This window comes from Atheta coriaria, unplaced genomic scaffold, assembly GCF_025399875.1.
Source record: "Atheta coriaria isolate IRGN ID8LTWV9N9 unplaced genomic scaffold, Caltech_Dcor_3.1 hic_scaffold_10_pilon, whole genome shotgun sequence".
Taxonomy (NCBI): domain Eukaryota; kingdom Metazoa; phylum Arthropoda; class Insecta; order Coleoptera; family Staphylinidae; genus Dalotia; species Dalotia coriaria.
The window spans coordinates 9,346,561-9,360,208 of record NW_027045452.1 but is presented as its reverse complement, the minus strand read 5'-3'; the positions used below and the strand labels follow the sequence as shown (position 1 = coordinate 9,360,208).

At 39.7% G+C, this 13,648-nt stretch overlaps 1 long non-coding RNA gene across 2 annotated transcripts in view; it reads left to right on the top strand.

The window, feature by feature from the left end:
- LOC135800119 (uncharacterized) overlaps window positions 1-13,648 on the top strand; it is a 34,088-nt gene that overhangs the window by 19,517 nt on the left and 923 nt on the right. Inside the window, exons 3-4 of one of the 2 annotated variants that reach the window (XR_010550106.1) lie at window positions 8,888-8,928; window positions 13,192-13,235. This is a non-coding gene — a long non-coding RNA (uncharacterized lncRNA). The remainder of the gene's footprint in view (window positions 1-8,887; window positions 8,929-13,191; window positions 13,236-13,648) is intronic. The other variant, XR_010550107.1, reaches the window with a different exon arrangement.

Genomic DNA, 13,648 nt, shown 5'->3' with positions numbered 1-13,648 from the left:
GACTCGACAAACATCGCGAGCGTCGACCGCCGACAGACGTACACGCGTGAATTAACACTGTCAATATTTGTTCTCGTGTTTTTTTCCTTCTCTTCCCACATTTCCACGTAAAAAAATATTTACACACTGTATATTTTGTCTGTGACAATAGATATTTAATATTATAATGGGAATTAATTATTACCATTGAAAAAACGGTGAAAATCGCTTGGAAAACAGCGAAATAAAAGTTTAAGTAAGTTTTGTGAAGTATCTCGCGCATGCGTGTTAGTAAAGTGGGCGGAGCTACCATGTAATAATTCTTTAATAGTTTTTATGGTTTTCAACCGATTTTTATGCAGTAAAAATTTTTTAAATAAAATTTGACGTTGAAAAGTTTTTTTTTTAATTTGTAGGATTTTTGCGTTTGTGAATTAATTTTTGATCGTATGTGATGGTTTATTGTGTCATATCATGCTCATAAAACTGATATTTAATATTATAATGAGAATGAATTATTACCATTGAAAAAACGATGAAAATCGCATGGAAAACACCGAAATTACGTTTTAAGTAAGTATCTCGCGCATGCGTGTTAGTAAAGTGGGCGGAGCTCCCTGTTACTAATTCTTTAATAGTTCTTGTGGTTTTCAACCGATTTTTATGCAGTAAAAAATTTTCTAAATAAAATTTGATGCTGAAAAGTATTTTTTTTTTAATTTATAGGTTTTTTGCATTTGTGAATTATTTTTTTGATCGTATGTGATGGTTTATTGGTGTCATATCATGCTCATAAAACTGCTAATGTTGGTCCGATCGAATTAAAGCAAACGCACTCTCGCCGGCGTGACGTATGCGTAAAATAAATAAATAAATATTCGAGCGCAGCGGCGCGAAATGCGAAAATAAATAATATCGTAAACATTCGTTTGCCGTATTTATTAGCGCTGGGCTAAACGTTTTTTTCTGTTTATTTTTTACACGCACCACTCGAAACAGGGTTACCATATTCTCCAAACACAAATAAATGTAATAATAATTAGTCGGTAAATTTATTATGGGCACCCTAGTTTTATTTGCCTGCCACGAATGTTAGTTTTCGATTCGCGGGTGGAAATCATGCGATCATGTTCGATTTGGACGTTTTTTAACGGCATGCACCGCCGGCAATTGAAAAGTCATACATTAATGTTGCATCCCCTCGCGTGCAGACGCGTAAATCGCATCCCGCGCATATAAAACACGTTAACAAATCGAATTCCGGACGCGCTGCGAAATAAAAAATATGCAACGCGAAAAACCAACACGGCACTAAATACCAAATACACTCACTCGTGTGTATGCACAAGAGGGTGGGCGCGCAGGAGGAAAAAAACCAACAACACACTACTGGGCTGCGAAATGGGCAACAACAGCGCACGCAACGAAAATGCAAATCCTGTAAAAATAAGGATTAACGCGTGCGAAACGTGTCGCGTCGACAAATTTCACTATTGACATTCGCATACAAACAAATAAAAAACAGTATTGTTCCGGAATTGTATTTGGATGATTTTTTTGTTGCGCAAAAATCGCATGAGAACTACGCGAATAAAACGCGAAAATATCCGCGGGTGCTCCGCCCACTTTTTTAATGCGCATGCGCGACCTGTGACGGACTGTATATGGAATCCGGCGCGACTGTGTAGGGCAATTTGTAATTACTTTAGTAAGTTGGCGATTTTATCGTTTCGCGTTCGTCCGGCGGCTTACTGCATCTCGCGCGCGCGGCACACAGCCGTAAATTATTTTAATTTCAACAAACGAATGCTCGAACTACTTACGACTTGCCGGTTGCCGGCGCGCACTTTATGCACGCGCTGCTGGCGCTGCATTAACATCGCTCCAAACAGGAGCCAGGCGTGTACGGGAGTACATTTCAGGTGGATTAGTCACCTATTTGCGCTCAACATCCGCAGGCGGCATGTGTCGCCCCGAGGCGCGATTTCGCGGGCGCTGCTTAGCGACTTGGAGTAAGTAATTAAAACGATTTATGACCCGGCGAGGGCGAGCGCACAAATGTTGCCGCACGCCGAACTCGTGTAAATGTTAATATACGCACACACGGCGCTGAAACGTGCCGAAAACAAACGAAGATTTTCAATTTATGTATTAAGTAAGACACGCATGCGCAATGCATATATAGGCGGAGCATATGCAATAATATTGCGTAATATTCTGCAATTAAACACCGATTTTCTTCATAAAAATGCGTGTTTATTACTTTTTCGCAAGATTAATAGCACATGTTGTGTCATATTGTGACTTAAGTATGTTTATGTTTTAATTAGTTATGTATGCCGTTTACACGCTGCCTGTTTGGAATGATTCTGTGTCTGTGTTTTTAATTAATATTGAGTAAATTCAGTTTTAAGAGTTCACATCACGCGAGTATTGTGCTAGTATTATTCTCGCTCGCGTGTAATACCGTGTGGCAAATTAGCACATCCTTATTAAAACACGTAATGAGCAAATAAACACCGACCGCAATCGACGCAAGACGACGTACTCGAGACTACGTACGTGTGAATCATGATTTTTCGATTTAATTCCAAAGTACTAGCGGCGAGAGCATTTAAAAATCCGGTGATAAACATTGTTTAAACAAAGCGAGACTTTAAGCACATTAGACTAAACTTACTCACTCACAATTACAATCTTAATTTTTTAGTTTTAATGTTAAGTGTTGTATTTAATTTTTTTAACTATTTTTTGTCATTTACGTTTTAAGTAAGTTGCGCATGCGTAGTATTAAAGTGGGCGGAGCTCCCGATACAATTTTCCGCTGTAATTCCAATATTTACCGATCGATTTGAACGCGACAAAACGTACTTCCCTCATCACAAAACAGCGAAAACAACGAAAACACTCACGACACTTGAGTGGCATTTTCGAAATCGTACAATCATCATGATTATAGCATTGATAAACACTCCACATAACGGCGTATATTAGAACGCGCAGCAAAAAATCCTCAAATACCGGTTTAACAATCAATTTAAAGATTTGCGCGATACGCGGAATTTACTATTAGTACTTTTCCAAGTCATTAATTTCATAAATTATTAATCGCCGCGCATTCTCATGCGTATAATATTGCGAGGTACCTACGTCTAATTAGAGCGGAAAAGTCGCGATGCAGTTTTGCGCAACAAAGAGAAACAGTGCGTGTGCATTATTCACGTGAGAAGCGAAAACATGCTGAAATTAAAATTGCGCACGGAGGACATGAGTACGTCGCGCATGCGCAATGTATACAAGTGGGCGGAGCACGCTTGAATTATTTCTTGAATAATTGCCACGTTTACCGTCCGATTTCAACGCGACAAAGGATGATTTTATTAAAATATATTATTGTATAATTTGATAATGCGATTCGCCTTTGTTAATATTTGCACTCTTTAATCTCCTCGATCAATTTGCGTTCGGTAAACATTCATGGCAATTACGCGCGCATGTGTAGGTAATTTAACAAGCTTAGCGCTGCTCGCAGTCGCACAACCTGTAATCTCGCATAATTCCATAATTTTATAGTTTTGCACATTTTACATCCACACACGTTTATTCATGTTTGTATCATGTTTTATTCCAACTGTGTGTTTTTTTGTTTGCGTTGCGATCTAATTGTATGCGTGTTAGACAATGTTTAGACATTGTTTGCACTCACAGCGCCCTCTAGCGACCCCCAAGCATACGCGCGCATATATCTTTTATGTTAATATTGGTTAATATACTCGACTCGGCGCTCGACTCGAGCGCATCGTTTATTATTATATATCTTTTGTTTGTTCGTGTGTGTGTGTGTTGTGCTTCGCGCAATGTTTGAGGTAAAAGCTGAGCAAATATTTGCGCCTAATATCAACTGCGATTGCGACTGCTACACACACATTTACAGATAGACACTTTGTATACACCGAGCAAACATAACCTAAACACAAATAAAATGCAAGTTTAAATAATCCCCGCCGAACGCATTGTATGTATTTAAATGTAGTGGATTATTAAGTTTGATTGAAAGCTAGCGTGTGCGACGCGCGCGCGCTCGCCGTCCATTTGCGTTCGTAAATTATTTGCGTTGTTAATTGCTTCATTAAACGCGACCGCGCGTCAATTAGCGCTTTGCGCTTTTTCGGTTTCCATAAACAATGCGAAAATTAATCAGGCATAAAATGTGTGGATGTGTTTATATCATCGATTGCCGGAGTTATTGTTTTATTTATTATTTTATAATGAAGCCTATTGTGAGTAATGGAAGGTGATTAAGTTAAGTCGTTTTTTTTTTGTGTGTTTTTGGAGGAATTTCCAGTTTGGGGAATAAAATTGAAGTGTAGGTATGTAGATTTCGTTTATCTTGATGCAAATAATGGTCGATGGTGTTTAAGACCTGACCTTTCTTCTTAGAAACACACGGTTGGGTGTTTACGGCCCATGTTGTCATCGTCGTCTTCTCGTTGCGCGCCTCACTTTTGGCGTGTTTTCTTCTCCCTCGGCTCGTTTTTGCCGGCGGCGCGCCTCGAGAGACACATGAAACTGTTGCGTCGTGCATATTTTCACTCGTTTAAGCACGGGGTTCTTGTGAAGTGGTCTAAAAGCACCCTCAACGCTTTTTAGACCGTAATACTTCAATTTTGACCTGTATTTTCGCAAAAACAGCTTTTTTAAAGCTAAAAATGAGTTGATAGGTACATAAGTACGTTGCGCATGCGTATTAGTAAAGTGGGCGGAGCATATTAGCATTATTTTGCTGTTATTTTGAGTTTTATGCGATTTAATTTAATTTTTGTGGATAATTTGCACAACACACTGTATTGTGGGTAGTTTAACTAATTCCGGAAACTGTGGCAACTATTCTGGCGGCGGCGCGTCCTCGGCATATAAACCCTCTTAGTCTTCGTGCGCTTCATCCCCCATTGCATCCCTTTCGCACACTCTCTCGCGCCGCTCGACCGCAATTTCCACAATAATTTAAATAATTCCGGACGGCGGCGGCGGCGGCGAAGCCAACAGCTTTACGCAATCCCCACCAATTCCACCAATCCGCAATCAACCCTTGTATTCGTCCATACAGTGTGTCCACACACACTAAAATTAAATAAAGTTATATCATTATGTTTACAATTTATTTGATATTTTAAAATTTAACTACTGGCGAATTTATTTAGGGGATGATTAAATTTATACAGTGTGTTCATGTGTGAATTATTAACCAATCGGCTAATCGACTAGTGTATAATTGACGAACTGACCGGAATTGGTAATTAAATGTGACTGCCACCGCCACAACCGCAACCACCCTCGCTGCCGCCTCCGCCGCTGCCACCGCCCTCACACAACTTGTAAATAATTTAAATAATCAATCGTACCACCGCCGAATATACATTAACCATTTAGGCATTAATTATTTACGCTGCGCTTCCTCTCTTTCTGTGGTTAACGGGGGGTGGCGGCGAGGGTGATAGTTGTAGTGGCGGTAGCAACCTTTCTTGTTGCGGTTTACTCTTGCATCTCTCTCTTATTCACACACACATACATAGTGCAGAGTAAATTTCGTCGGCGTGCATCTCCCCGCCTCTCCGCTGCCGCCCCCCGTCCGCGTTTCGTCTGTTGCTTCACTAATAGACTAAACTAGACTAGACTTGAGTGGGGTTGGAATGCGAAGGAGAGAAGTAAGGAATAACGCGATGCGACGCGAATAACAAGCGAGCGGCGGCGGCGCGAAGGGTGGGCGATGAGGATCAGAGGGGTTGAAGTGGTACTAATGCGGATTGCCGTATCAGCTGCGCGTCGCCCGCACGACTACGCTCGACGTATCATTAGATGCTGTTTTATTAACGTATTGCGGTCGTCTACGCCACCCCCGGGCACACGAATTCATCGCCGGCGGGGGGTGAGTTCTTGTTTATTAGCGTGACAAAGGAATAATAATTTTATCTTGGTGAATTATCATAATCTACACAAACACAGCCACACTGTATGGTAATTTATTTTTATATATTTTTATATTGAAAATGTGTTTTTGTTTGCGCGGGGAAAGCATGAAAAGCCGCGGAAAACTCTTTGAACATAATGTCGACTTTGACTCGACCCGAAAGCGTCGAAAGCTCCGAAAGCACCACCGCAGGCTTTCCAACTTCATCTCGAAAGTCTTTGGGGCTCGCCGCGACTTTTCCTCAAGATGGAAAACCTACGCCAACACACACACATACGTAAAGAGAGCAGAAAAAAAGAAGGAAGGAGTGGAAAGGAAAAAGCAACCGGGCGAAATAAAAAGCCCGTGAGGAAGTAGTTTTCGGTCGGATTACTCCCTCTGGCGGGCGGGTGGGGTTGTGTTACTTCGTGCGGAAAACTGATGGCAGACATGGCAGGATAACGCCGCCGCCGAGGAAAGATGAACGCCAACGCGAAAGTAAAAAAAAAACACGGCGCGCGGGAAAAAAAAGACGACGTGGAAAGCGGAAATCGTTTTCGGCTCCGCTTCGCAAGACTCACTCGTTCTTTGACGTTATCCTTCGTCCTTTCACAATTTCACATCACCACTATCTACTATATTTATATTAAAATATACAGTGTGTTTTGATAATATTTAACTCTCAACTTTAAGAGAAATAAACATTTTTTTAAATGAAATTTCTGAACACTCTGTATATTTGTTGATGTGTTTATGCTTGTGTCTAGTGTCTTGCGTCTTGAAACATTCAAAGCTTGTCCGCTTGTTCACTTATTCGTTATTCCCGTTGTGCGCGCAACTTTTTCCCGGTTTTCCCGAAGCTCTTATTTATTTTCAACCCCCAGCGGGCCATCTCTCCTCTCCTCCTGTCCTACCGCCCCCCACCTACGAACGAAAACAATTTTCTACTTTCTTTGCAAACTTTGTGTGTGCTGCTGGTGCTTCTCTCTTTTGTGTGTATGCTCACAAGTCTTTCAGGAGATCTTGAATGCTTTGAGCTTTTTCTAGATTTTCCATACTTATTTTCTTGTTTAAAGTTTTTGTTTGGAAATCCTGCTTCCCTCTCTTGAAGTGGGAAAACAGTGGCAAACTCACAGTGACGTTTCAATCCTTTTTCAAATCCTTGGGATAAAGATTAGAATGCGGATTTTTTTTTCATGCATACAGGGGAAATTTTTATTTGCGGGCGGTGAAATATTTTTCATCGCTTTTGACTTCGTCTGGTTGAAGTTTTTTTTTAGCGTAGTCGAAGGGTTTTCCGAACATTTCCATTTTATTTTCGCCGATTTTCCCACTTCCCAGCACGCAGCACACTTTGCTCAAGTTTCATTCGTTTCCTTGGGCGAGGTTTTTCCCCGCCGTCCTTGAATGCATTTGCTCTTCGTGGTGGAAAAGCGAGAACGGCTCAAGCGCGTGGGGTGAGCGGGAAAAACGCGAGAAAAGCGGAAAGGAAAGCAAAGCAATAGGGTGGGTCAAAACCACCCCCTTCAACATAAGCAATGTGAGCAACAAAGAGAGGCAGGGAAAAGAAATGGTTTGAGGTATTAGTTAAGGGAGTTAAAGGCGCTGCCTGCCACCCACCGAAAGTCTTTTCTTTGGCGCAGGTGTGGGGGCAAAGATTAAGGCTTTCCAAGAGTTTCCAAACAAAAAAATACAGTGTGCAACATAAAAATAACAAAACAAAAATTATTTCACATAAAATTCAATAAAATAAATAAAAAATTTATTTCTACATAAACACACTGTATATTTTTCTCCCTGAAGTTTGTGTGCGGTTGTGTACACGGCAATGAGTCCACGTTGACTTGACGCCCGCACGTCGGCAAGTTTCGCCAGCGTCTTCGGCCAATCCCAACGCTGGACTCTTGTCGCAGCCGCTACCCTTCGCGGGTCGTTGCAGTCGTACAGGCAGCCAGCGTGGCAGTTACTTAAGGGATGAAGCACCCTCGGAGCCGCAACCGGGCGGCGGCGGCGGCAGCGACACACATCCTTCTTGACGCGCGCTCCTCGTCGCTTGTCGCCTCGAGTTTACCGAGCAAGACATAACCAACTTTCAACTTTCGGATACACCTAAATACACCCCAGCCAACTCTACTAACACCCCCACAACGCAGGCAAAGTACCAGCAGTAAAATATCAGATAATACTCGGGGTTAAAATTTTTTCCGCGTAATAAAATTGATTTTTTGCTTTTCTGGGTTGCCTATGTGAATTAGGGGCAGATTTTAGGAACAATTGGTATATTCGAGGGGTTTTTGGCTTTTTTGCGCCCCGGTTTTATTTCTTGCTAAAGTGAAGTGAACGTCAGCGGAGCAACCGGAGCAGAATACGAAATTAATTTCAAAGATTTACAACTTGAGGGGTAGTTTAACTGATTCGTATTCAAACCGCATGCATTGTTCGCTTTTGACTTCTTTTTTTATATCCTCACAACAGTTACAATTTTTTTTCCCGGTGTTAATTGTTAATTTTTGATTAATTTTTTAAAAACTTGTGTGAACATATGGTATATGAGAGTGTTTCTTTTTGTAATATAAAAGTTTGACGAAATAAGAACCGTTGAGATTGTCACACGAATAAAAAGTAACGAAAATAAAAAGATGGCGGACAAAGTGGAGAAAAATGCGAGACGCGTAAGACGCGACGAGATAAAAGAAAAACGAACAAACTCTTCGAGTGTGCTGAGAGCGCTGAATCCTGAATCCGAATCCGGCTGCCGACGAGCACGGAATGCGCGATGGCGGAAAAGAACTCTGAGGAGAAGCAAAAAAAAAACAAGTGAAATGTATTGTAAACTTGCTCTCTCGAGTCTCTTCGGGCTACAGAAGTGCATGATTCATAAAACATGAGTCGCCAAAGTCAAATTACAATTTTAAAAAACATTTAGATTTTATTTTATATTTATTTGTTTTTATTTTTCAGATGCGAAGACATGGTACATAAAAATTGGCGGGGAAAAACAGGTACGTTGAAATTTGTTATATAAAGTCAGTGGCGTAACATCTTCATGAAATTAAAAATTTCAGGCGTGATTTATCGTTGATTATAGATTTGAATACTTCATCTTATTGAGAATTTCTCGTAGATTAATAATATTCAATCCGTTTTTCTCCATCACTTTTAGTTTGTGAGATAAACGCAATTGAAAAATAAAATTGAGGAAAAAAATTTAGAAATTTTACGTTTTAGCCTTTTTAGTCTCGATTTTGGATCTTTTATTCTTTGAAATTAAATTATTTTATATTCCTATTTTATAGAGAATTTTCTAATCTTTAATAATCTTCAATCCGTTGGTTGTTATCACTTTTAGTTCAAAAGATATTCGTTACTGAAAATATTCAAAAAACATATCGGTTGATACTTGTTATGTAAAGTCAGTGGCGTAACACTTTCCCGAAATTAAAAATTTCAGACGTGATTTATCGTTGATTATAGATTTGAATACTTCATCTTATAGAAAATTTCTCGTAGATTAATAATATTCAATCCGTTTTTCTCCATCACTTTTAGTTTGTGTGATAAACGCAATTGAAAAAAAAATGAGGAAAAAAATGAGAAATTTATTTTTTAGCCTTTTTAGTCTTAATTTTGGACTTTTTACCCTTTGAAATTTAGTTATTTTATATTTTTATCTTTTAAAGAATTTTCCAAACTTCCATAATCTTCAATCCGTTTGTTGTTATCTCTTTTACTTTAAAAGATATTCGTTGTCGAAATACTCGAAAAACATATAGGTTGATATTTGTTATGTAAAGTCAGTGGCGTAACACTTTCCCGAAATTAAAAATTTCCGACGTGATTTACCGCTGATATAGGTTAATGTGACTCGTTGGAAAAACCAATAAATGCTTTCTTCCACCCTACAAAAGTAGCAGAACGTTAGAAAAAGATAAAGGCAGCGGAAATGAAAATGAAAAACGCAAAGAAAAGCGAGGAAGCGATTTATACAACTGCGCGCATATGAAACTGTAGCGAGAAAGAGAGTATAATAAAGCAGCAGGCGCGCGGGCGGCGCGCTCGCAGGGGATGAAAACGTTTCGCTCGGATTTTCCACGCTTTTCTTTGCCAGCTCTTTCTATTACGCTTCGCGTACTTAGTGGACTGTTGACGAGAGTAATGGGCTAGACACACTCCCGAGAGTCTTGAAAACCTTTTCCTCGAGAGGGCGAGTTGAGACAAGGGCGATGTGAAAATATCTACATACAATGTGTTCAACATTAAAAATATTTAAAACTTTCATAGAAGTTTACTTAAATTTTATTTTAAAAAGGTTAAAATATTTTAATTAAAAATTCTATTTTGAGGAAATATTTTTAAAAAACTTGGAACACATGGTATGTATTTTTTATATCCAAGAAAGTTGTAAATGCTATATAAATGCCACGCCGCGTCTACAACTTTGGCATCCATAATATCCACATCCACACCCGCGGGGCCTGAGCGCGGGTGGCGGGGGTGTGACCGGGGGTAGTTATGAAGGTTGGCGGCGGCAAACAAGCGCGAGAGGAGAATGTGCACCCCAGCGTGAAAAGTATTAACGCGCAGCGCTTTGTTTTCACGCGTGAGTTGAAAAAAGACGGAATAACAAGGAAAACTCGAAAGCTGCTGAAACTGTGTGTGGTCGTGCGGAGGCGGCGGCGGCGGCGGTGAAGCAATAAGCTCGGAATTAGTCCGGATTTATCGATTTATCATTCGTACAAACAAAAACAAACGAATTTATTAGATTTAAAGCAAGAAAAAACTAAAATTAATTTAAATTCAAATTTGAATATCGATATTGCTAATATCACGCGTCGTTAATAACTGAAAACATATTGGTTATAATAGAGTTCGGTTGATGATCGTGATTGGTGATGAGAGCACTTAGCGTGCGGCGTCCGTGCGGCCGGCGCGTACATTAATTAACTGGATGTAACTTTAATTGGAACCAGTTTGTCTTAATTCCACGATTTCATTATATCTATCAGCACGATCACGGCCACAGCGTGCATACAATGTGTTTAGAAACACATTTTTTAAAATAAATAAATTTTTACTCACTTGTTTAAAATGTTGCCAACTTGTGTGGTTGCGGTTTGAAAATTTAAAATAACCTTTGTGCCACGTTTCCCGTTTGCATGCGTTTCCATTTTCATTTGTTTTTTTGTTTTTCATTTCGCGTCGCTTTGTTTTGTAGCCGCGCGCCGGCGAAGAGAATTCGCCTGCCTGTGTGTTTGGCTTTTGTTTATTTTTTATTTGCACCCTTTTTTGTTGTTGCTGTTGTTTTTTTATTTCGCGTGTGCGGTCGGCGGTTGTCGGGTGAGATTTACCGCCCACACACGCTCGCGACTCCATTACGGCAACGCAACAAAAGAAAAAGTTAAATAAAACAAAAGAACGTGATACATGCGCTCGTACAAGCAAAACGGGTGGACTAAACTACTAAACATTTGCGTTTAGCAAAAATAAAACCAGCAAACTGGCGAACAAAGTCGTTTGCACTTTGTGTTTTGTGCATGTTTTCGCCCACGCGAGAACACTGCATCTATTTACATGCATCGCACACGTGATTACAATTTAAATAAACGAAACAATGTTTCTGGTTTGAAATTGAAGTAAATTTTGTTTTGTGGTTTGAGTAAGTGCGGTCCTGGATGGAGATGCATTCAATTTGCGTTTATTTCTATTGAAATATCGTGTTGCGGCCGTTTAATTGCAGTTTATGCGGCATCATTCAATAATAATAACGTGCTCACCAACACTCAACGCAGTGTTCGCCGCGCGGCGATCGCGTTTATAAAGCTGTCGATGTCGGCCTGTCCAACCGCGTCGACATCGTCGACATCGACATCAACATCGGAAAGCTATTCGTATTCACGCTTTCAAACGGTCCATGAATGAAAACGTGTTACGAGCATCAGGCGCGTCAAATCGAACAAGCGTGTAACAATCATGGCCGACATTTTCTCGATTATTAAATTATCTAGGGGCTTCTGAGTTTTAGGTTTTAGTCTCTAGTGGCGAAAGGGCCATGCCCAAGAGGTATAGTTACCTGTAGATTAATAATCTTTAATTTGTTTGTTTCTATCGCTCTTAGTTCTGGAATAATCGCTAATATCACTTTGCCTGGAAAACACACCATATATCTATACAAATCGACATTATTTTCACATTTCAAAAAATTGGCTTAGATAACAGCCTGTATCTCGTGAATTAATACACATTTTGTAAGTTTCTAAAGGCCATGTTATGGTTTAAGAGACGCTCTACATGTTAATTGACAATATGTACTGCATACAAAAGTGGAAACACGTGGAAATATTAATTATTGATTATAATAGTCTAAATTGTAGGACTAGTTAGTATCTGTCGCATTCATAGATGGCACTAGGATGCACTAAAAATCAAAAAATTGAGTTATACGGCTTATTTTTATATTTATCGACAAACGTGGGCACGCATGTGTTCCGCGTGCTGTCTCCTAACGCCGCATCAACTTGCTGCATGCAGCGAAGTCTGGTTTAGTTTAGATCACAGGTAATGTGCCTATTGCAAATTCGCGCATAAGGTATCATGCCGTCCACGCGCCGCCGTGTTTGCGCATCTATTGCAATTCGCGCACAAGGTCGCGTGCCGTCGACTCGCCGGCTTTGCGCACCTCTTGCTTTCTTATCATATACTGTCCCGTCGTTGTTTACGCAGTTTCAGCATGCACTATCGGTGGATTGCAGCCAGTTTTGTGCCGGTGGCTGGTTAATCCAGTCGGGTTTTGAGAGACTTATATCGTTTATTCGGACTTCAATATTCTAAATTTGTGTTATTGATAATATTGATAATATTCATCTGCCTGATGATGTCACAGTGTGGCGAAACATGTCGCAGAGTGGTAAAAGTTTTTGCGAAACCCTTAAGGTTTATCCTTTCTTTCTTTATTTGTACTTTGCGACTATAGCAATTTGTTTAATGTTCGGAAATGCCGGTTTTTGATCGCGTTTGTTATGTATTTTACAAGTCACGTGATAGTGGATTTGATAACATTCTTCACTCGGCGTTGCGTTTGGTGTCGGTTGCTAAATTAAGGTATATATCGCCCCTATGTTGATTCTCATCATTAAGAAAGATCCATCAGGCTCCTGTAAGAATTTTTTTAACTAAACCGCAGAGATTGTTTATTTTGTGTTGATTGTTAATTATAACATAATTCAAATGTATGAAATATATTTGTTTTAATTAATGTTTTCGTTTAGTTACAGCACTCGTTGTGCCTGGCAGTCCGATAAGCTGTACATTGGTAAGTTTATAATTCAATTAAATTTTTCGGTCAAATTTTCATTTGCTGTTTATAAACAAGTTTTCTATTTGTCACGTACTACCTACCTGTGACACAAATTAGACTACCGACACGGTCGGACACAATTATAATTATAATTATTTTATATTTTTATCTGATAGGGAATTTTCCAGTCTTTCATAATCAGCAATTCGTTCGTTGCTATCGCGTTTAGTTTAAGAGATATGAATTATCAAAAATCGTCGACAAAAAGTATCAAGCACCCCCCCTTGGCAATTTTTTCTTAAGAATGAAAATTTCATCTCTCAGATTTCCGTTTTAACTAGCCTATCTTATAGAGCATAGTCCGTAGATTAAGACGCTGCGATCGGATCTTAATTATCTCTTTTAGTTTATGAGATATTCGCGTTTGA